This window comes from Rhinolophus sinicus, linkage group LG03 (assembly GCF_036562045.2).
Source record: "Rhinolophus sinicus isolate RSC01 linkage group LG03, ASM3656204v1, whole genome shotgun sequence".
Taxonomy (NCBI): Eukaryota; Metazoa; Chordata; class Mammalia; order Chiroptera; family Rhinolophidae; genus Rhinolophus; species Rhinolophus sinicus.
The window spans coordinates 42,493,260-42,517,867 of record NC_133753.1 but is presented as its reverse complement, the minus strand read 5'-3'; the positions used below and the strand labels follow the sequence as shown (position 1 = coordinate 42,517,867).

Genomic DNA, 24,608 nt, shown 5'->3' with positions numbered 1-24,608 from the left:
CAGACTGGGCTTTCCAAGTGGCTCACTCACACAACTATTGGCTGGAGGTCCAAGTTTCTTGTCATAGTGGGCCTCTGCTTGAATATCTGTATGACAGCAGCTGGCTTCCTCAAGAATGAGTGATTAAAGAGAGAGACCAAGGAAGAAGCTGCAATGCCTCTTATAATCAAGTCCCAGATGTCACCCTCTGGCACTTCTGCCATATTCTCTTGGTTAGAAATGAGTTACTAGTCTAGCCCATACTCCGGGGGAAGGGAATTAAGCTCTACCTCTGGAAGAGAAGTATATCAAAGAGTTTGTTTAAACCACTACAACTCTCTTGCTGTCCCCCCTTTGTTACTGGGTATCTGCAAAAAACAAACCAAAGTCAGAGGTTTTGTGGTCAGCAAACGGACAGATGAATATTGCTCCCTCAATCTTGGGGTAATTCAAACATAATTTCAGCCTTCCAACCTAACTAAATAGGTGCTCCCCCAAAACTCTAAAAGGATGGAGTGGAGGTAGGGTCTGAGAGAGTCAGATTTCTTCTTTAAGCTTTACAAATAATACTGTCTTCTGTGCCCCTTGTGAATACGCAGTGGCCAGGAGGTAGCTCTTCCCAAGGCACGTGCAGAGAGTGAGACAGCAGCAAGGATGGGTGCTAAACACAGGTGTGTTTGGTTGTACTCGCCTGGACTAATAGCTCCAGATATAGGCAGCAGGTGGTAAAACTGGGGTAAGAAGTTATCTGGTTCTGCTTTGCTTCTGGTTGGCAAAGACCAGCCACAGATGGTGAGAGTGAGGCTATGGGCAGAATCCAGTCTCAGGATCAAGCAGGTGCCAAAGCCTCCCACTGAAATCATCCGCAGCAGCACTGAGAGATGTGCAGGATCTGTGGGCAGAATTCTAGGCTTGAATCTTGAAAACAGAAACCATGGTGGTTCTGGCTGTTAGCACAACGTGAGGAAGGGAGCACTTCGTACCAGATGGAGAGGTTGCGAGAACAGAGCGTGACTGTCAGGCCACAGAATGAAGCTTCACGCCATACAGACAGATGGTGAGAGGGGTGCCCCCGTCTGTGGTGGCCTACTGCCTTTTCAGTACTCATCCTGCCTGTGTGCCCTTCACATAGGGCCTCTTTAAGAGCTTCCACTTCCAAAGCATCTTAATTTAGAAGTCAAATGTTAGTGTTCCAAGCTTCAGTTCAGGCTAAGAGCACTTTATAACTTCTTTTTTCTCACATTTAGGGACACCTGAGTTTCCGATACACTAATAAGCGAATCATAGAATGGGATAATATATGAAACCAGGCATTAGAGAGAAGATGCCACATAAGGACAGAGTAGGGTGAAGAACAAAGTTTCCTTCCCGGAACTTACTGCCATTAAGATACCTGTGCAAGACCACAGGAGGTGGGAAACATGGAAAACACACAGATTTATACTTCAGTAAACAGACTGACTACATATATCATTACTCTACTAAAGAAATTCAGTGGCTCTACTGCTATCACCAGTAGACGCAAGTGTGAGGGGCCTGCTCTTTATGGGCTCTGCTCTGGCCCTTGTCCAGTTGTACTCCTACGTACTGAGCAGAAGCCCATCGAGCCAAAGGAATGTGCCTGCCCAGAGCTGACTTTATGCCTTCAGACCCGGCTCCAGGTATCCAGAAGCCAGAATTTCCTCTTCGCCCCAGAACCTGAATCCAAGGTCCATGTCCGCCTCTCCCCTAGATCCTGAGATATTACTCCTGGACCCAGGGAGTGGCCAAGAAATGACCGTTTTGTAGAAGGAAAAGTGGGAATAAAGTTCGGACGTGTGGACTGGAATGCCCAGGGAGTGTGCAGTACCTCTCACTGTGGGGCTGGACGTCTGTGGGAAGTAAAGGGGGAAGACTGCTCTGCGTGGGGACCAGCTCTCCCTGTTCCAATGGGAAACTCTTACAAGTCCCAGAATTCTAAGTGCAAACCTGGTCTTCCAATTTTTTAAATTTCACAGATTGTTGGCTTGTTTTATAACTTTTTCATACTTAGACATTTGATATGTGGGCCTCCACGTGTAGCCTTTTTGTGAGCCCTACAAATGTTATGGTTGGTTCTGGTTCCCCATTTAATACCGAAGCAAGTTTAATCAGCTTGCCCTGGTTTTTAAGGCCTTTTATTATTGACTTCTCTCTAATCTTACCTCCCACTGCTCTTCTGCAGGAATCTTCCATCCACCAAACTGACCTACCCATAGCCAGATTCCACCCACGTCCTTTTCTCTGTGCTCAGGTTCACATTATTTTTCTCTGAAAGGCCTCTGTTTCTGCCTACATTTGTATCGGCCCAGGTACTATTTCAAGACCCAACTGCATAGTCATGCCTCCTCCCTCTGGACTCTTCTAATAGCTTTTGTCTGAGCCACTTATTGGCACTCAAAGTGTACAACTGTGTGTAGTCACTTTCCTTATTACACACAAGGTGTGGCTATAAGATAAGGAGACATCAATATGCAATAGTTTTCAAACCAGGAAAGGAGACAAAAAAAAAAAAAAAAATGTCAGAAGAGTAGCTAGAGAATCAGGAAAATGTGGTTAGGCAAGTACCAAAGGAGATGGTCAGCATTGTCCAAAGCCAGAGACGTCAATGGGAAAGATGCCCCCAAATAGACTATTTGTCCATTAGGAAAAAGGTCTTTTGTGACCATTGAAAGTACAGCAGATTGTGTGGGTGAAAACATTGTAGTGGGAAAAATAGAGATCAGAAAGTAGAAACAGCAAATACACTTTAATGTTTTTCAAGAAGTATGATTCTGAGAAGAAAGGAGATAGAGTAGTTTGAGAGGGTGGAAGAGGTTGGGTGTTTTGTTTTTTTTCTGTTCAAAAGATGGGGAGATTGAGTTTTGTGGGGGGGGGGATGAAGAGCTAGATTAGAGGGGTAAATTGCTAATGGGGAAAGAGAAGATAGTTAATTAAATGAAATCTGGGAATGGCTGGGATCCAGTGCATAGGTGCAGGGTTAACCTTGGGGAGAAAGGGCGCTTCTTGCTGCTGTAGGTAGGGGATGATGAATGAAGGCTACAGCACAGCATAGGCATAATAATGAAGATACTGGATTTAACAGTGAAGAGAGTGGCTGGCATTGTAGAGGAAAGGCTAGGAGAGCCTGAATTTTCTGGGGGCAGGTCCAGATTTCACATATTTAAATATCCCATTCTTCATTCATTCCTTTCACATTTATTCAACGTCCTGCGTGTGCCAAATCACTGGGGTCTACAGAGATACGAACTTTTCATGTAATTTTGAAATTTGCTATATTGGTGACTCAAGTGAGATTTACTTTTTACTTTTATAGAAGGCTTTAAGTAGAAATAAATGCACGAATCAGAAGAGAGTCTTTTGTCAGACCAGTTGTCTCGAGTTGGGATTTGGGAAACACGGGCATCTCAACAATGGCACCTTGTTCGAAGTGGAGAGGGAGGAAAGGCGGAGATGGGGGAAAGGTAGTTTAGACCTGGGTAATCGAGGAGGGTGAGCCTTCAACCAGGAAGATGCAACGTGCTACGCACTTCAGGCCAGGCTGTAACCAAGGGTAACAGCGCATCTGCCTACACAGGTGTGAAGACCGGCTTCTTCCCTAAACCAGGTATATCTAAGGAGACTGGGCAGGTCCAGACACAAGCCAAACCTCGCTATCCAAACTACTTTGCCGCGAAAGTCCACGGCCTCTCGCTACGGAAGGTCACTGCTACCTACCTTTGTCCCCTGTTTATTGATGAGGGGCAGGGGAGGGAAAAAGCGGTGTATGTGTGTGTGTGTGTGGGGGGGCGAATCACCTTTCCTATTTTACAATTGGTCGTAATTGGATGGGAGTCCCGCCTCCTGCGCCGCCTCCAACAGGCTCTCGGGGCTGTCACTCGAGCCGCCGCTACCGCCCCTCGCCGTGGCCCCGCCCCTCGCCGTGGCTGGGATCTCGCGGGAAGAGCGGTGGGCACGGCTGTGGCTGAGTCTCCCGGCTGCTCGCGGAGCGGGAGGGCTCTCCTCACACAAGCGCTTCCTCGCGGAGAGATTGGAGCTGCGGCAGCCGCAGGCCTGGCCCGCCCCTTATCTGCCGCCTCCTTCTCTTCCTCAGGGCTCCCCAGTCAGCTCACCCTCAGACGCTGTCCAGGTAAGGAAGCCCGGAGCGCGTCTCCGCCGAGGAGCGATCGGGGAACGGGGACCGTGAGCAGCCGGGGCAGGCGGGCTCCCGACGGGGGCGGCTCCGGGGGCGGCTCCCCGGGCAGCGCGGCGCTGCCTGGTGGGCTCCAGGCTTGGCCGGGTTCAGGAGTGCGGGGAGCGAGGAGGCGGTGTGGTGGGATCGGGTGCAATCGCCCAAGGGCGGTGTAGTGGGTTCTTGGTCTCCTTGGGGTGAGGGAGCGGTCTACTGGGGCTCTTCTGGCTTGGGGTGGGGGTGGGTGGTGGCGTAGTGAGTGCCGGGTCTTCAGGATCGAGGGAGATTTATCAGAGTCCTGAGGTTCCTTGAGGTGGTGTGGCGGGGTTCCGGGACAAGGGGTCCCTTTATCGGGGTACTATACTCTAGGGGCAGAAGATTCAGTTTAGCAAGATCCTAGGTCTCTGAAGGGGCAGATCGTTGGGGTCTGGGGAGATCTTTTGAGCGGGAGTGGGCGTCTGTTTCGCATTCCTGGGGTGAAGAAGCAGTATATTAGGGTTCCGGGGAGAAGGGTCTGTGTGTCAGGGTCTCCGGGCTAGAGGGCGATGTGTAGGCGTCCTACAGGGGCCGGGCCGCCTTGGTGGGCTGCTGGGGGCGGAAGGGTGTACCGCCGAGACCAGTGTCTTTACTGGGCTTTTTGCTTTGCCCAGAGGGGGGCGGTAACTTGGTATGGTCCCCAATCTTTTCGGGGGCGCCAGGGCGAGTTAGCGGGTCCCCGGGTGATCTTGAATGGAGGGCGCGGCTCAGCAGGCGCTGGGTCGTTCCGAGCGGGAGGGGGCTTTGGTGGCCCAGTAGACAGTCTGTGGCTGGTCAGCATCTTGGAACAGGTCTCTTTCCCTCTAGATGAGTTGTACTCAGTACTTAGTTGGAAGGTTGATCGGTGTTGTTGCCTCGTTGGAGAAATAGTGGGTTGGTTCTGCAGTTTTCTTTTCTCCGCCCCAGGATTCCCGTGGGGGCGTGCTGGTCTCGCTGCTCTGGGAGCAAGAGTGGCAGCACCTTCCATGGGTATGTAGACTGTAGGTTCTTCAGGAGGCGAGCGTCCTCAGGTTGATCGTGGGAGCCGCTGAGGATGGGAAAGACTGTGTGGTTTTGACTTCCCTCCCCTCGGTAGTCTGCTTTGCTGGTACTGCATTATTAGATCTTTCTAAAGCCTTCCTGAATGTTAGGCAGAGTCAAATGATGCTGGGGAGTATGTTCTGACTTCTCTCTGTCCTTTGAAAGGTATTTGTGGAGAGGGATAACTTCAAGTTTAGCCTCCAAGTAACATACTGGAATTTGAAGTCCTGAAGCTAGGACTCGGCAACAGTGTCATTTGAGACCTGTAAGGATGACTAACAGCTCTTTTAGAGAATCTTGCTTAACAGTTTTATTGTAAAGGTACAGTTAGTATTGAAATTATGCAGAGTTCTTGGTAACTAGCCCAGACTTACGTGGAATTCAAATAAGATGACCTGTACATATGTGAATGTGCTTTCAAAAGAAATCTGTAAATCAAAAGTGTGCGTTTGCCTGATGGTTCTTCTGGTTAGATAACTACCTATCATAGAGGCCTGTAAATGAAGTCTGATGTGGCAGGCAGTGGAGCCTGTACTCGTAGTAATTCTGTAATTTTAAGTAAACAGACAAATTTGAATGTGCCAAAGCAAAGAATTTTGCCTGCTTTAGTCTATTCTTTTTATCTTAAAACCAGAAAGATTAGGGATAATGAACTTAATCCTTGAATCTTGCAATCATTTAAAAAAGCAACGGAATCCTACATAGTATTAGTTAACTCTTTGGAGAGCTTAAAATTTTTTTGTTGTTGTTGTTATAATTCAACCCAAAGTACCTGATTTAATAGCTATCAAAACTGATCAGTTGAGCAGATATTTGTTTGGAACTACAGCCAAAAACAAACAAACAGAATGACAAATGATAAATTAAGCAGATTTCAATAACTTTTTCTTTTAAAGCAGCTTTTCTAATTTCTAAATAAACATACAGATCAGTCAACAAGTACTGGATTATCTGCGAAGTGTCAAGCACTGCAGGTACATTCCAGCTCTCATGTAACCTACATGGAAAAAGAAAAAGACAATAAATAAATAAATACATAAAATAATTGAGATGCTGATAAAGAAGAAATAAACACCATACTTGGAGTTTAGCTCACTTTTTGTTTATAACCCCTGAATGATAATGTAATTGATGTCTCTTGTGATAACCAGAAACCAAGAAAGATAATGATCTACCTTCTGAATTATTAAAGACTAAATTATCAGTAGAATTTGAATGTTAAATGTATATTTACTCTTTGAAGATTAGCACCTTTTGTTATATAAGCATAAAAAAGTCTGTAAGAACACACGTCAAACTTATCAGTGCTGGGGGATTCTTCAGGAGACAATTGCGGAGGCATGGAAGACAGCTATTAACTTTATGCTTTTATATTATTGGAATCTATTACAACGAGCAGACATTACTTAAGTGTAAATTTAGAGAAATCTAAAAATTAAAACATCTCGGTGGCTGTGAAATTTATCAGGCTTTTTGTCAGTGTTGCCGCTTCTACTTGTGTTACTAGTGAAGGAAAAAATATATTTCAAGGATCTAAAAATTATAGGAGTGGGAGGGAGCACAACAAAATAAGAAAAAGACTGAGACCTAAGTAAAATGTTAAAACATGTGAAAGATGTTAGAGATTTAATTATATAAAGATAAATTAATCTGAAGCCTTGCTTCTTTCAAATTTAATTGTTTCCTGAGTTTGAGAAAGTAAATTTTTAGACTCCCTACAGAAAAATAGGGTGTGTTTTTATGACAGAGGAGGAGGTGTTCTTATTGTGTCACAGACGTCACAAAAAGATTTCTTTTTGTCAAATACGTGCACATCTGATAGGTATGCTTTTCTTGTGAGGCATATGAAACATAAAAATAGTTTTATAGTTATTATTACACTTCTGAAAATGACAATATCACAGTGTCTTTTAGATTATCATTCAAAATTCTAGAATCATAATTATGATATACTAAAGCAGTTTCTAGAAAGAAACTTGTAAGATATAAATTCCGGTCTTCACTGTGCAACTAACCATATATGACCTTAGGTAATTCCTTAGTCTCTCAGGGCCTGTTTCTGTATACATAAAATTAAGGCAAAAGAGGTCCCTGTCAATAATCAATATGAACTCCCAATTCCAAGGATTCTATTGCATTCATTTTTAAGTTGCAGATCTACAGTATTACATGTACAAAAAGAGATAGATGTCATAAGAGTCGCTAGTTCTCAGGATACAGCTAGTTCCATATAATTTTTCTATATCATAACTAATTTTAGAAGCCTCTTCCTTTTAAAGATGTATAGGAAGTTCTTAATTCCAGAATATACATTCGTGACGATAAATGATTTCCTTTTGATAATTTAGCTTTATCTGTTAAAACATTGTTATTTTTATTTCTGATCCCTGGTTCTGTAGTAGAATATCTATATGACAATGTAATGTCCTTAGTTAGCGCTGGTTGTAGAATGAGCTTTCCAGTGGTTGAGCCCCTTTAATCCATCCTTTATACTACTGCCAAGGTGAATGCTTCTTTCTTAAAACCCATGCTGCTTTCTTACCTATAGCATTTAGTCTAAACTATTTATCGTTACAAGGCCCTTCATCTTCTGGCTTATCTCTTGCCTTTCTTCCACCATTAACCTCAAGCGTTCACTGAAAGAGACATACTGTTTCCTGATTTGGAGCCTTTTCATATATTCCCCCCTTCTGCTTAGGATGCTTTTCCTTCTGTCTTGCTGACAAAGGCTACTCATTTTCCAAGATACAACTTAAGTACTATTAGCTCTTTTTTTTTTTTTTAAATTTAATATATATGTATATGTGTGTGTATATATATATATATATTTTTTAAGATTTCATTGGGGAAGGGGAACAGGACTTTATTGGGGAACAGTGTGTACTTTCAGGCCTTTTTTCCAAGTCAAGTTGTTGTCCTTTCAATCTTAGTTGTGGAGGGCGCAGCTCAGCTCCATGTCCAGTTGCTGTTGCTAGTTGCAGGGGGCACAGCCCACCATCCCTTGTGGGACTCGAGGAATCAAACTGGCAACCTTGTGGTTGAGAGGACACGCTCCAACCAACTGAGCCATTTGGGAGGCAGCTCAGCTCAAGGTGCTGTGTTCAATCTTAGTTGCAGGGGGCAGAGCCCACCATCCCTTGCGGGACTCGAGGAGTTGAACCAGCAACCTTGTGGTTGAGAGCCCACTGGCCCATGTGGGAATCGAACCGGCAGCCTTCGGAGTTAGGAGCATGGAGCTCTAACCTCCTGAGCCACCCGGCTGGCCCCTATTAGCTCTTTTAAGTCTTCTGTCCTCGGCTCCCCCCTCTTCCCACCCCATTGGGTTGTTCATGGTCTATGTCTTGTTCCTGAGTATGCTGTAATTATTTATGTTTGTCTCCTTGTGGGGTCAAAGGCAGGTTTATATTTGTCTTATTACTTTTTGAATCTCTATCACTTATTTTATACTGTTGGCTCTCATTACATGTTTGAACTCTCAATGCTACTACGAGCAGTGTCTTTATAATATCTGAGATGAGTTAAGCCCAAATTACAGTCTTGTCCAATTTTTCTAAAATTTTGGTCTTTCTAAATTATTTTCTAGCCTCAATGACCTCAAACGGCCGTTAGTTCTTATTCTCATATTTAAGACACGAGACTCCCAAACTTTAGGAGTTAAGGGTTACTCTGTTAAAGTTGCAGAAAAGTCTTGCAAAATTTTGAGGCAACCACTGATCCCTATATCTAAAATTGCTAAGAGTTATGAATTAGTTTGGGTATTTCAGATCTTGGGCATCAGTGATTTGGTAGATACTTTACCATGGCTGCTTTCTATACGGGAAATGACTTGCCCATGTGTAGGCTTAATAATTGCTTTGCATACATTGCCTTTAATTTTCAAAACAAATCCTGAGCACTTAATAATTTACTCAGGGTCATTATCTACTAAGAAGCAGGCTATGACTAGATCCAAGTCTGTCTTACTCCCAATTCTATGATTTTTCAAAATGCTGTGCTGCTTTCTGAATGTGACTGCTTGTTTTAAATTATTGATACTTTACTCATTTTATAAATTGAAAAAGTAGGTTGTAAGGTCTATCCATTCATTTTTTTCAAAAAAGATGAAGTAGAGAATTTGAGATTAATTGGACTTTAGAGACCATTCAGTTTAATTCCCTCACTTAGCGTACACATGAGGGACCTGACATACTGAGAAGTTGAATGACTTGCTCAAGATCACACAGCTAATTGGTTAAGAGTTTCTTGGTTAAGCTAGTTGTGAACATTGGTGTTATAAAACCATGATTTTAAAGGCATACCAGATGCCTGATCCCCCCACCCCCCTGCAAAAAAAAAGAAAAAGAAAAGAAAATGTGCCTAGCGTGGCTTTTAGGATAAGTGATGTCCAGGATCTCAGAATCTTAAGGACGTGGCTTTTAGGAAACGTGATGTCCAGGATCTCAGAATCTTAAGGACGTAGCTCAGAGAAAACCCTGCCTTTGGATCACACATGGAGATGCCTCATTGCCTTTACTCAGCTAGTTCCCTAGACATAGTTTCTTTCCTTCCTCTTTTTATTTTTAAAAATCTATCCACAGTTTACTAATTTTTTAAGACTGATGAAGTTGTTATTAGCACCAGCCTCACCAGTAACCATTTAAGTGCCAACCATAGGCCGACTACTAGGGATACAAAAAAGCATAAAATCTGGTCACTGCCCTGAGGAGGCTTGGTTTGTCTGGGAGTGGGAGGCAGTGTATATTTAATTACATAGTCGTATATAAAGATGCCATGAGTGGTATAGCCCTAGGAGCTGTGAAGATTAGAGAAGTGTGGACTGGGCTACTGGTTATAGAAGTTTCTATGTAGAAAAGGTTTGTCTTAGTCTTTAAATGAAGAGTTGGGAGTGCTGTAAACAGAGGAAAAGACTGGAGAAAAGAACGTCTCACTATTTTTTTTTTAAAAATCTTACCGTGGCAGACTTCCCTTCAGCCAGTGGTCCATGCTATTTCAGAAGGCTTAAAATGATACCATGTTCTTCCAGATATCCATATGTCTCCCTCTTTACTTCCTTTGGGTCTTAATATCCCTCCTTCTGTGAGGACTTTACTGACTACCTTGTTTAAAACTACAACATCCCTTTCACACATCCTCTTCCTATTCCTCTTCCCTGCTTTGTTTCTTTGTGTGTGTGTGTTGCTATCCAAGACACTCTATATTTTTATTGTCTTTCTACCCCTAGAATAATTTCAGATCTATGAGGGCAGGGATTTCTACCCATTTTGTTCAATGCTGTATTCCCAGCACCCAGAGCAGTACCTGTTACAAAGTAGGTGCTCAAATTTTTATTGAATGAATAAGAAATTGAGCTTTACAGCAGGAATGTGAAGATCATTTGATCTAATCTTCTCCCTTTTGTTTCCTTTTTTCCTTTTCTTCCCCCCTCCCTCCTTCCCTCCTTCCCAGTAAAGTACAGAAATCATAAACAAGTCCATGAATTCTATATATGTAAACATGTAATCACCAACCAGATCAAGATACAGAACATTTTTAGGACCTTAGGAGCCTTTGTCACGCTCTCTCCTAGTCATTACTTCCCCCTGTTCTGACCTCCATCACAATAGATTAGTTTTGCTTATTCCTGAACTTCATATAAATGAAATCAAATAATTTTTTTAATATCTGTTTTCCTTTGTTCAACATAAGGTCTGTGAGATTCATCCATGGTTTTAGAGGTAGCAGTAGTTCATTCTTTTTCATCATCGTGTAGTATTCCATTTTATGAGTATATATTTTTCTATTCTACTGTTGATAGACATTTGGGCCATTTCCAGGTTTTAGCTCTTAGGAACAAGCTACTATGAACAATTTTGTACTTGTCTTTTGGTGGGCATAAGGAGTCATTTTTTGGCAAACTATCTAGGAATTGACCTCGCATCTCGCTAGATAGATAGATAGATAGATAGATAGATAGATAGATAGATAATTCTTCCTTTTTTTTTTTTTTTTTTTTTGTAAAAGAGGATAGTTTATTAAAAGTAAAGAGTCACAGCTCTGGGAACAAGAGGGGGTCCCGACCAGGTTGCCCCAATAATTCTTAATCCCACGTGATTCCTAGTACATGCTAGATGATCATTAAATGACTAAAGATAAATTGCTAACTAATCATGGGCTATGAGAGTATCTCAAATTTACTAACAATATTGGAGAACAGTTTCTGGTTCACGCTTTTTTTCTTATATCTGACATAAAACACGTAGTACTTTATCCAGTCCCTATACATTTCTCTTTCCTCTTGCTTTGCCTTTTTTGTAAAGACCATATTCTTTGTTACTTGCTCTCCCTCCTCCAGAAGATGGGAGAATTATATGCAGAAAAGAGAAAATTCAAATTAATTAATTTCAAGATATGAATTTCAGACCTGGTTGGCTATTTTCCTATATTTTTTCAACAGTAAAAGTAATTTCTTTCCAACAGTTTGGTTTTACCGTACATCATATACTTCCTACTAGTCTATACAATTCGAAATCAATGGGTAGAAAAACTGAATCTGTGTTTGGTTCCTTTCATGTGTTACTAACTTATATTTGGGGATATGTCAAAAAAAGACTTTCTTTGATGACCTTAAGGCATTGTAGAAGTGGCTTTAGTGAAGAATGCAAATGAGAGCTCCTACGATAATATTAATAAAAGATAATCTTGAGAATATTTTTCTCATTCAGAAAAGTTTTCAGTTCCCTTTTGAAGTGACTTCTAAGCTAAGACTTGAAAGATGAGTAGGAAGCAAGGTGGGTGGGAAACCCCGTAGGGAATGGGGAGGGTAAAAGCACCATAGGTAGGGAGCTGAATTTGCAGGGAGAGAGCAGGGCAGATTTGGGAATTGCAGCAATTCAGGAGGGCTAGAGCCATGGATTTCAAACTATGTGCTTATGAATCTCCTGGTAGGAGCAGGGCTCATGCATTTGGAGTTCTAACATGTTCACAGGTTATGGAGATGTTGCTGATTCAAAGATCACGTTTTGCAAACCACCGGGCTAGAGCATAGGAAGCAAATGAGAAGGAAGGAATAGGGAGTAAAGCAGGACCGTATCATGAAGGATCTTATAGTCCATGTAAGGAATTTGGATTTGAAGCAGTGGTAACCCAGTAAAGGGTGCTAAGAATAATAGTGACTTCGTGAGATTTGTGATTTCTAAGTGGGCAATTAGTGGTGGAAATAATTTTTGGGGTAAACTCCATCTACATTTGAAACTACAGATTAGTTCATGTCTGAGAAATGATAATTTGTCCGTTCATTAATAAGTATTGTTTCTCCCACTAGCAGACTCAGTCCATCTAAAGGAAAAGGTTGGTTATATTTATTAATTTAGATGTTATATGTTTAATCAGTTCCTTCCAGGGATATTATTTATCCTAATAAGTATTATAATTTAATTCATAATTACGTTATTAATCCTGTTTGATGGAGTTTAAATTTTGTCCATATTTACCATATGATAGTCTTCCTATAGAAAAAGATTTTCTTTTTTATTGCACTGATTTAAAAATAAGCTAGGTGGTAGTGCTTATTATATGGTAGGAATGATCCTAATGATACATAGTATATGCACTAGTTTGTCATTGGCTTCTATAAATGTTATTAATTAGAAGGTTTAAACTTAATTTATTTCAGCTATTTAAATACCACATCAGTTTTGCAACATTATAAACTTAAGAACAAATGTTTGTGTATGGTGGGGGTTATATATGTATGTATATTTTATTATGTATATGTATGTATCTATATAAAATAAAATATTTTCCCCTAATTTTATAAGTTCTAGGAACTCATTTTAAAAATCTTGGAGAAACACAAAAGACAGAAATCTAATGCTTCAACCCAAATATAAGCATCACTAACATTGTAGTGTATGTCCTCCCATGAATATATTTATTCATTTGTATACTGTTTATCCCCCCAGCAAGCACTAAATAATGAAGATTTTCCTACTTTGTTAAAATTGGTTTCAAACTTAATTTTTACTAGCAGCATAATGTTGTATTAAGTGGATGTATAATGATTTAACCATTCCCAATTATTGAACATTTTATTCCTTGGCTGATAATGTTGATGAAAATCTTTGTGCATAAATCTTCCTCCATACTTGATTATTTTCCTAGGATAGGAATAAAAATGTTCAGTCAAAAGGAAAGAACTTAAAAAAATTATAGATATTGACACATTGCTTTCTAGAAAGGTTATGCCAATTTATATGCCAATATTCAATATTAGTTTTAAAAAGCTTTTCCAATTTGGTAAGCAAAAATGATCTCACTATAATTTGTATTTCCTTGATTGTAAGTGAAGTTGAGCATTGTGAATTGTTTTTAAAACATTTTTTAAGATTATTGAAAGATAATGCCTCATGATTTTCAAGGTGAAATATTTTAACTAGAATTAATGTTTATTATTGTAGTTTTCCTTTTAATCGATAAATTAATTTTTTGAATAGTTATTACAAAAACATACAAAAGTCAAAGATCCAAAAAAGTCAAAGTTGCCCCAGAGGCAATCACTGTTATTCTTTTGTACATTTCCAGAGGTATTGTAGATCGTTTGTGTGTATGTATATGTCAAAACATTAGACGAATTATGGAGCGCATTCATTAAAATACTGTCTAGTTCAGATGGGGTATTGTGTATACTAAATTGTGTAGTAAAAATTAGAAAGGGTCTAAAAATGATTAGTATCTGGCTACTGGCCCAGAAGGAAGAAAAGCAGGGTCTGGCCGTATTCGGCAGTAATTTTCTATAAGACAAGTGGCCTTAGCTCTTTTTATTATTGGATCGATTCTTTGACAATAGCACTTCTGTTTATAGTGCCGATTCTATAGTACTATTCCAAAAAAGAAAGCCAAGTTTTTGAAAATTAGTCATTTGATACCTGAAAGAAATTCTTTACAGTACAAAAGCTATTTGGAGGTATTTAAGAGAACATTTAGGGGAAAGATACTTTATTCTTAGGTATTTTGGGATTTCTTTGCCTGATGGCTATAGTTTTAGCAGAATTTTCATGATTTTGCTGCTTCACAGTAAAAGTTTAAGCTTGAATAATTGCAAATAAAATTCATCATTTTCCCAAGCTCTTTTTACCTAATTCAAAAACCAATCAGCCAGTGGTCCGCCTACAGATGTCAGTGGCCTGGTCTCTGGGACCTGTGAATATGTTTTGTTATGTGACAAAGAAGAATTAAGGTTGCTAATAAAATTATAGTTGCCAATAGCTCAACTGACTTTAAAATAGGGAGATTATCCTGAATTATCAAGGTGGGCCCCATGTGATATCAGGGGTCCTTAAACGGGGAAGAGGGAGACAGAAAAGGGGAGTCAGCAGAGCTACGATGATGGAAAATGAGTGGGAGAAACTTTATGTTGCTGCCTTTGAAGACGGAAGAAGGGGCCACAAGCAAAGGAATGTGAGCAGCCTCTAGAAGCTGGAAAAGACCAGGAATTATTCTCCCCTGGGCCCTGTCGATACCTTGATCTTAGCCCATTGGGTGCCATGTTGGACTTCTGACCTACAGACCTGCACCTTAATAAATTCGTGTTGTTTAAAAAAAAAAATGCCATGATATCAACTTAGTTTTTAAAAATTTTCATGCTAATAGTATAGTAGTAATTTGTCTCATACATCAAAGACCTTTATGAGCTTGACTTGACTGCCGCTACTAAATAAGTAGTTTGAGCAATAAGTGTCAGAGGTCTTCACTGGATTCTACAGCTTTAACGCTTTAGGGAAAAGATATTTGCCTTTGGGACAGATTTTGTTAAGGCCTTTGTTTCCAAAAATAAAAATTTGGGATGACTGTTGTTTACTGAATACTGCCTCTCTGTTGCCCAGGATAATAAGTAGGGGTGTTATAAGGGTTCCTATTTGATGGGATTCATGTCTCCTATTCCAGATTAATTATAGGGCTGAAAAGACCGCTAAAGAATTAGCACTTAATAGTGGTGGTAATATTTGAGGAGTTTTAAGAAAAAAATTATCAGAGGTGGGAAAAGATAATCTGGATTTTTTAAAAATGCTTACTTTTGAAATAGATACATCTTTATAGGAGAATTGCTAAGATAATACAGAGAGCTCCCATGTACCTTTCACTCAGCTTCCCCTAATGTTAACATCTTGTATAACCATGGTACATTTATGAACACTTAAGAAATTCATCCTAATTTTCAAAAGGAGAAGACAGCAAATCTTGTTTTTGAACACTTACAATGTGTAAAAGAGTGTTTCCGCTGCTGAAGTATGTACAATGTTGGAAAGCAGGTCAAGGTTGCAGGTAACAATAATCAACTGATGACCTTGGTGTCATTCCTGAACAAATGCTTAGGTTATTGAGCACACGTTTGGTTGGTACTTAAACCAGTGATCACTAGGAGCCAGCATGGGTTCACGGAGAACAATTCCTGCCGCACTAACCTCACTCTCCTTCTAGGGGAAGTCAACTGGTAGGTACATTAGGAGATATTCTGGCCATAGTCTACCTAGAAGTATAGCTACATTTATTAGGTTTTTAATTTTGTGCTAGACATTGGGTTAAGTGCTTTACATAGATTGCCTCATTTAATCCTGTTTTACAAATAAGGAAAGGGACCCCAAGGTTCTACAGTTATATTTTGACAGCCTTTTATGATGTCTTTATAGACCATAAAATGTAGTCTGAATCATTACACAGGTAGGTGGTTTTGTAATTGATTAATGAGCTGATGTTAAAAATAGACTGCAGTTTATTCTTAGTGGTGTGCCTCAAGGTACTGTCTTCCCCCACGTCCTGTTTAAGGTATTTATCGGTTAATGTCAAAATTGTGAGGGGGAGTGCTAGTCTGTTCTGTGTCAGAATCATGACCCTCCCCTCCCCCTGCCTGCCCCTTTATTTTTTAATAATTAGAACAAAAGACTAGAACAAAAATGTTTGTTACAATAATTTTATATTTGATGTGTATGTATTTGATAAGAACAAACAAAACCCTATAATTGAATATTTTTAAAAAATATGCACAAATAACAGAGTTGGAGACTTGGAGGGCTAACAGCAGTCGGTAGGTTTTTCTTTAGTTTTTTTTTTTTAAGCAGGTGTGTTCCAGGATATGTCTTATTGCCTGAAGTTGGGAGAGTTAGTGGTTTATTATAATATAACTGCCCAAAGGTCAACACCCACTAAAAATGTTATTTTAAAGCATGTTGTCCAGAACATAATTGATTATTTTTTTGTATCTGCATTTAGCTTAGTGTTCTCAGTTCTATTTGTCACATTTTAAGGAGGGCATTGATAAACAGTGTATTCAGAGGAGAATAATCGGTATGAAGCAGTGTCTTGAAACAGTTACTTGCAAAATAATTGAAATATTTAAGATTTTTCAGCCTGGAAAAAAAAGAACACTTTAGTGGGGTATATGATAGTGCTTTTAAAATTGGGTACTTGAATGATCTTTAAAATTCTTCCTATCTCAGATCTGTGGTTCTGTGAACACACGAAGGAATGACATATGGAAGAGGGATTAAAACATCTTTTGCGTCCCCATAGGATAGAAATAGAAACAATGAATGAAAAAGGAAGGCAAATATTGGTACATAATAATGTTTTTAACAACTGAAATGAAAATAGAGTGAGCACTCTGTCGTTGAGGCGTTAAAGCATATGCTGAGTAGAGTTTAATCAGGCCATCCTCTAAGGAATTGACCCACTCCAACCTTTTTTCTTTCTTCATTGGTTATAATTCCCCATAGCAAAACTTTCTCTTAGGTACATCACTTATTCTCAACACCTTGTGGTTTCATATAGTATCAACTGTTAGTAATAAAATAATAATAATAATAATAATAATAATAATAATAAAATGCAAATTTAAACAATGGCAGAGCATTTTTCACTAGTCATATTGACAACAATGAAAAAGTTCAGTAATACACAATAATGGTAAGGGTATGTAGAGTCACTTCCTCTCATGCACCAGAGGCAGGAATGTAAATTTGTGCAGTTTTTTTGAGAACAAGTTGGCTTTACTTATTCAAATGATGAATGTTCATACTTTTTGACTCAGTAATTTCAAAGACTTTATCTTTGTTAATTATAAATGGTATTAATTACATTGCCCAAAGCCCAAATTAGTCGTAATGTGGGTCTGGTTAAATAAATGATGATACAACCACACAGTGGGATGTCACATAGACACAATATGAAAGAAAAAGGAGGACTTTTGCATGAGCTCATCTCTAAGACATAATTGTGTGAAAAAATAAGTTGCAGGACGATGTTTATGGTAGGTTGACATTAAAAAGGTAAATTGTTATATTTGTGGGTGTAAATACACATACATATGCACACATTAATAAACACATTCATGCTTCTATGTGCATAGACTTTTCTGGAAAGATACACAAGAGGGAGCAGTAGTTGCTTCTGGATAGGAGCTAGGATATTAGAAGTCTGAGGTCTCAATAAGACTTTGGTTTGCTTTGGTTGTGTACATTTTTATACTGCTAGAATTTTTCTTTTTTGTCAAGAGTGTATTGTAAAAATATTTTTTTTATTTTGAAGTAGTTATAGATTCACAGGTAGTTCCAAAATTAGTACAGAGAGGCTCCATGTACCCTTCATCCAATTCCCCCCAATGGTAACATCTTACACAACTGTAGTACAATATCAAGACCAGAAAATCAACATTGGGACAATCTACAGATCTTATTCAGATGTCAGCAGTTATACATGTCCTCGTGTGTGTGTGTAATTCTTTGCAGTTTTATCATGTGTAGATTTGTGTAATCACCATCACAGTTGAGATACAGAACTGCTCTATCACCAAAAAGTCACATCCTTGTAGATCCCGTTATAGTCACATCCATCGCCCTAACCTCTAGCAATCACTAAGCTGTTCTCCGTCAATCACGCAGTATGTAACCTTTGAGATTGGCTTTTCTTACTCAGCATTATTCCATGTTGCATGTATCAACAGTTCATTTTTATTGATGGACATTTGGGCGGTTTCCAATTTTTAGCTATTATAAATACAGCTGCTATCAACATTTGTGTACAAGTTTTTGTGTGGATGTGAGTTTTCATTTCTCTGAGGTAATTGTCTAGGAGTGTGAATTGCTGGGTAATTTGGTTAAGTGTATTTAAGAAAGTGTAAAGTGTAAGAAACTGCCAAACCATTTTCCAAAATGGTGTACCATTTTACATTCCCATCAGCATTGTAAGAGAGGTCTAATTTCGCTGTGTTCTTTAGCATTTAGTGTTGTCACTATTTTTCATTTTAGGTGTTCTAATAGGTATGTAGTGATATCTCATCATGGTTTTAATTTGCATTTTTCTGATGACCAATGATGTACGAGGTGTGATCAAAAAATACAATGAATGTTCAAATAAAAAATTATTACAGTAAAAGACACATTCTCATTAATCCCCCTCAAAATACTCCCCCTCGCTTTGAACACACTTGTCCCATCATTCTTGCCACTTTCTGAAGCAGTTCTGGAAGTCCTCTTTCGTGAGTGTCTTTAGTTGCGCTGTCGTGGCTGCCTCGATGTCCTGAATCTATTCAAAACATTTACCTTTTATGGTCATTTTGACTTTGGGGAAGAGCCAGAAGTCGCACGGTGCCAGATCAGGTGAATAAGGTGGATGAGGACACACCGTAATGTTTTTATTTGACAGAAATTGTACCAGAAGCAATGTGTGATGCGGAGTGTTTTCATGATGGAGGATGAAACCGTTTGCCAATTTCTCAGGCCGACACACTTTAAAACACACCTTCTCTTAACCGAAGCTCACACCCGACTGACTGTACCGAACAAGTTGAAACTTGTCACACACGGTTACTGAGGTTCTGCGCTTCGCTTCCCGTATTGAAGATCCCTGCCTTTCTGTTGGATGGCACTCGGCAGCAGCATTCACCTTATTTTGTGATCACACATCGTACATATATTTGCCATCTGTGTATCCTCTTTGATGAAATGTCTCTTCAAGTCTTCTGCTCATTTTTTAATTTATTTTTTATTATTTTTTACTGTTGAATTTGGAGAGTTTTGTACATACTTTAAATAGGAGTCCTTTGTCATACAAGCGGTTTGCAAATGCTTGTCTATTTCATCTAAGTTGTCAAATTTATTGGCATGAAATTGATTATCATGTTTTCTTATTATCTATAGAATCTGTAGTGATGTCACTTCTTTCATTTGTAGTATTGGTTATTTGTCTCTTTCTTTTTCTTGATCAGTCTGGCTAGAGGTTTATCAATTTTATTGCTCTTCACAAAGAATCAGCTTTCGGGTTCATTGATTTGTCTCTATTTGTATTTTCTGTTTTGTTGATTTCAGCTTTGATCTTTATTATTTCTTCTGCTTACCTTGGGTTTAATTTGCTCTTCTTTCTCTAGTTTCTAAAAGGTGGAAATTCAGAGCATTGATTTGAAATCTTTGTTTTTTTCCAAATATGAGCATTTATTGCTATAAATTTCTCCTTAAGTACTGCGTTAGCAGACTCCTTCAAATTCTGATATGTTGTACTTTTCTTTTCATTCAGTTAATAATGCCTTCTAATTTGCTTCCTACCTTATTTAACTCATTATTTAGAAATGTGTTCTTTAATTTCCAGATATTTGAAGATTTTCCTAAGACCTTACTGTTATTGATTTCTAATTTAATTACATTGTGATCAGAGAATATATTTTGTATAACTTGAATAATTTTGAATTTATTTAGCCATGTTTTATTGCCCAGAATATGGTCTCTCTTCATAAGTGTTCTCTGTACTCTTGAGAAGTATGTGTATTCTGCTGCTGTTAGGTAGAGTGTTTTAGAAACATCAGTCAGATCAAGTTGGTTGATAGTGTTGTCCAAATCTACATTAATCATGAATAACGATTGCCACTAATTGCAGAATATTTCATCACCCCAAAAGGAAACCTTGTACCCTTTAAACAATCATTTCCCATTCCTCCTTTTCCTCCAGCCCCTGACAACCATTAATATACTTTGTCTCTGTGGATTTGCCAATTCTGGGTATTTCATATAATGGAATCATGCAATATGTGCTCTCTTGTGTCTGGCTTCTTTCACTTAGCATATTGTTTTCAAGGTTCATCCATGTTGTAGCATGTGTCACTACATTCCTTTTCACGGCTGAATGATACTTCCTTGTATGGGTGTAACACATTTTGTTTATCCATTCATTCATTGATGAACATTGGGTTGTTTCTACTTTATGGCGAGAGTGAACACTGCTACTGTGAACATGAGTGTAAAATTTTTTGTTTAAATGTCTTTTTAATTGTTGGATGTATCTATCTAGGAATGAAATTGTTGTGTAACATGGAAATTACATAATTTACTTCTTGAGGAATTGCTATACTGTTTCCATGGTGGCTATAACATTTTACATTCCCACCAGCAATGTATGATGGTTCCATTTTCTCTACATCCTTGATGTTATTTTTTTTTAATTCTAGCCATACTACTAGATATGAAGTAGCATTTCATTGTGGTTTTGATTTCTGTTTCTCTAATGACTAGTGATGCAGAGCATCTTTTCATGAGCTTATTGGCCATTTGTGTATCTTTTTTAGAGAAATACCAAATCTTTTGCCTAATTTTTAATAGGGTTGTTTGTCTTTTTGTTGAGTTGTAAGACTTGTTTATATATTTTGATAATAGGTCCTTGTCAGACATGATTTGCAAATTATTTTCTCCCATTCTGTAGGTTTTCTTTTTTACTTTCTTGATAGTATCTTCTGATTCACAAAATTTAATTTTGGTAAAGTTCAATTGATCTTTTTCTTTTCTGGCTCATGCTTTTGGTGTCATAATATAAGAAACCATTCCAAATCCAAGGTCATGCAGATTTCACTCTATGTTTTCTTCTTGTAGTTTTATGATTTTTAGCTGTTATAGTAGGTCTTTGCTCCATTTTGAGTTAATTTCTGTATATGGTGTGATGTATGGGCCCAAATTACTCTTTTTCATGTGGCTGTCCAGTTATCCCAGAACCATTTGTTGAAAAGTCTGTTCTTTCCCTATTGATGGTCTTGTCAAAAATCAGTTCATCCTATATGAATGGGTTTATTTCTGGACTCTCAATTCTCTCCCGTTGACCTGTATGTCTGTCTGTATGCCAGTACTAACTACACGGTTACTGTAGCTTTTAGTACATTTTGAAATAGAGAAATGTGAGTCCTCCAACTTTATTTTTTTCAAAATTGTTTCGGATTTTGGAATCCCTTGCAATTCCATATGAATTTTAGGATCACCTTTTTCATTCTTGCAAAAACAGTTGTTGAGATTTTGATAGGGATTGCATTGAGTCAGTGTATCGCTTTGAGTAATATTATCATTTTAACAATTTGAAGTCTTCCCACCCATGAACCTGTGATGTCTTTCCATTTATTTAGATCTTGAATTTCTTTCAACAATCTTTTCTCACTTTCAGTGTACAAGTCTTGCACTTCCTAGTTTAAATTTATTCCTAAGTATTTTACTCTTTTTGAAGCTAATGTAAATGAAATTGTTTTCTTAATTTTATTTTCAGATTGTTTATTGCTAATATGTAGAAATACAACTGATTTTTGTGTGTTGATCTTATATTCTGTGGCTTTGCTGAATTTCTTTATTAATTCTAATAATTTTTCTGGTGGAGTCAATAGCATTTTCTATGTATAGGATCATGGCATCAGCAGATAGAGCTAGTTTTACTTTTTTCTTTCCAGTTTAGATGCCTTTTATTTCTTTTGTCTTACCTAATTGCTCTGGGTAGAACTTCCAGTACAATGTTTGAATAGCAGTGATGAGAGTGAGGTGTGTTTTGTTTTGTTTTGTTTTAATAAAAGATAAAACTGTTAAATTTTAATCACCGTTGAAACATGTTGCATTTTTAAGATAGAATAATCTGGCATACCCACTCCTTTGATCAGGATATTCATTACTGAAAACTGTTATGGAACTTTCTTATAGTTTATCAGAAAAAAGGTGAGATGGGATTTGGGAAAACTAGGTTCATAGTTATAGGTACATGACCTTGTGCCACAAAAGAAAAAATAGATCAATTGGACTTTACCAAAAATTTCAAAATTTGTCCAAAGATACTTTCAATAGGGTAAAAAGAAAACCTACAGAATGGGAGAAAATATTTGCAAGTCATATGTCTGGTAAGGATCTAGTATCCAGACTATCTAAACAACTCTTACAACTCAACAACAAAAAGACATAATTGACCTATCCTCAAGTTTGCCAATATTTTATTTTCTGCTCAAATCTTCTGTTGAACCCCTCCAGTGAATTTTTCATTTCAGTTATTGTACTTTTCAGCTCTAGAATTTCTACTGTTTTCTTTTTATTACTTGTATTTACTGGTACTCTATTTGGGGAGACCTCATTCTCATGGTTTCCTTTAGTTCCTTTCCATGATTTCCTTTAGCTCTTTGAGCATATTGAGGGCAGTTGATTAAAAGTGAACTAGTCTAATATATCTAATGTTGGTCTTCCTCAGGCATAATTTCTATTTGTTTCTTTTTTTCCTGGCAGTGGACCATGCTTTTTTGTTACTTTGCGTGCCTCATAATTTTTTTTTATTAAAAACTGGACATTTTCATATTATCATATGGTAATTCTAGAGAACAGATTTTCCCACCACCCTGAGATTGATTGTTGCTGCTTGTCATGGAGTTTTAGTTTTTTAGTTACTTTTCTAAACTATTTTTGCAAAGACTATTCTTTGTCATGTATGGTCATTGACATCTCTGTTCCATGAGCTTAGTGGTTTGGTAGTGATTTGACAGATTTTTCTAAACACCTGGAGCTAAAAAGAAAACCAAAACAACATCTAAACGAACAAGAACTACTCTTCTGGTCTTTGCGTATTGATTCTGAGTAGGGCTACTCCTTCAGTGCTCAGCGAGGCTATTTACAATTCTGCCTTAGTCCTCAATTCCTGCTTACATGGAGGCTAAAAATCAGCAAGAGATGAAAGCTTAGGGATCTTCTTAGCTGTTTTCTGACTTGTATCTAGCCTTGGACATGTGTGTGGCCTTCTAGATTCATAGGGGAGCTTTTCAAAGCTCTTAGCTCCTTTTCTGCCCTCTTCCTTCCAAAGCTTTTTGGTCTGTCTGATACTTAATGCCCCTTACTCCAGGTGACTGTGATAGTACATGCCTTTAAATGTTTTTCACAAGGACCCCTTGGAAGGTCACCCCAGCTCTGAGAGTGTTCCAAAGGGGTGCAATTCACAAGCAAGCCCCTGAGCCAGTCCTTCAGGACAGGTCAAAACCCACAATTATACTTCTTTGAGAGCAAGGTTTATATTGCGATCTGTGGCAAGCCACGCCTGTAATGTGAGCTTTCATCCATAAGGTCACCTCTGAGCTGAAGAATGGGGGATGGGCGACCACTAAGCAAAAACCCCACAATGCTGTCATACTGAATTTTATCAACTTTTTCTACATTGAGCACTCCTATGGTTGTGGTAAGTTTTTGATTAATTTCCAGAGTTCAAAAAAGTTGATTCTGAGAGTTTTGTCCCCTTACTTGTTGCCTTAGTGGAGAGATGAATCCTTGGAGCTCTCTACTCTGCCATTCTCGATGACATCGCTTCTTCTGAGTCCGTTTTGATTGGTTGATTGTGTTTCTAATGATGGGTCATGTTTTTCTATCTCATTTCATGCCCAGTAATGTTTGGATGCCAGAAAGTATGAATTTTTCTTTTTTGGTGCTGGATATTTTCATGTTAACATGTTTTAAGTTCCTTGTAGTCAAGTTACTTGAAAACAGTGTGAGCCTTTCGGGTCTTACTTTTATGATTTGTTAGATGGGCCTGGAGCAGTGCTCAGACAAGAGGCAATACATATACAGTCAGCCTTCTGTATCCCCAGGTTTTTCATCCATGGATTCAATCAACGATGGATGGAAAACAGTATTTTCGATGTGCAGTTGGGAATCTGCGGATGCAGATGGCCAAGTGTTTGCATTGTCATATGCCATTTTATATATGGGGCTTGAGCATCTATGGATTTTGCAGGGGTCCTGGAACCAATCTCCTGCGGATACCAAGAGACAAGGGACGACTGTAATTAAGTTTTGGGGGAGTCAAAAGTTATATGCAGATTTTCAACTGTGTGGGGGTGGGTATCCCCAACCCCTGCGTTGTTCAAGGGTCAACTATATTTGCAAAACACGTGAAGCACTTCCATAGAACAGTTTACAGACCACCAATGATATAGACTAAACTTTTTATTTTGCAAGTGAGGAAAACAATACCTAAAGAGAGACTGAGTTGCGCAAGATCACATAACTATAACTAGAACCCAGTTTTCCCCAAATTATCTCACTGTTTTTCTAATAAACTATAAGCTAGTTCCATAATAGTGTTCAGTAATGAA

At 38.7% G+C, this 24,608-nt stretch overlaps 1 protein-coding gene across 2 annotated transcripts in view; it reads left to right on the top strand.

Moving 5' to 3' along the window:
• Window positions 1-3,922: 3,922 nt before the first annotated feature.
• GLCE (glucuronic acid epimerase) overlaps window positions 3,923-24,608 on the top strand; it is a 94,050-nt gene continuing 73,364 nt past the window's right edge. Inside the window, exons 1-2 of one of the 2 annotated variants that reach the window (XM_074327505.1) lie at window positions 3,923-4,126; window positions 23,584-23,695. The gene's annotated coding sequence lies outside the window, so the exon portion shown is untranslated. The remainder of the gene's footprint in view (window positions 4,127-23,583; window positions 23,696-24,608) is intronic. The other variant, XM_019725639.2, reaches the window with a different exon arrangement.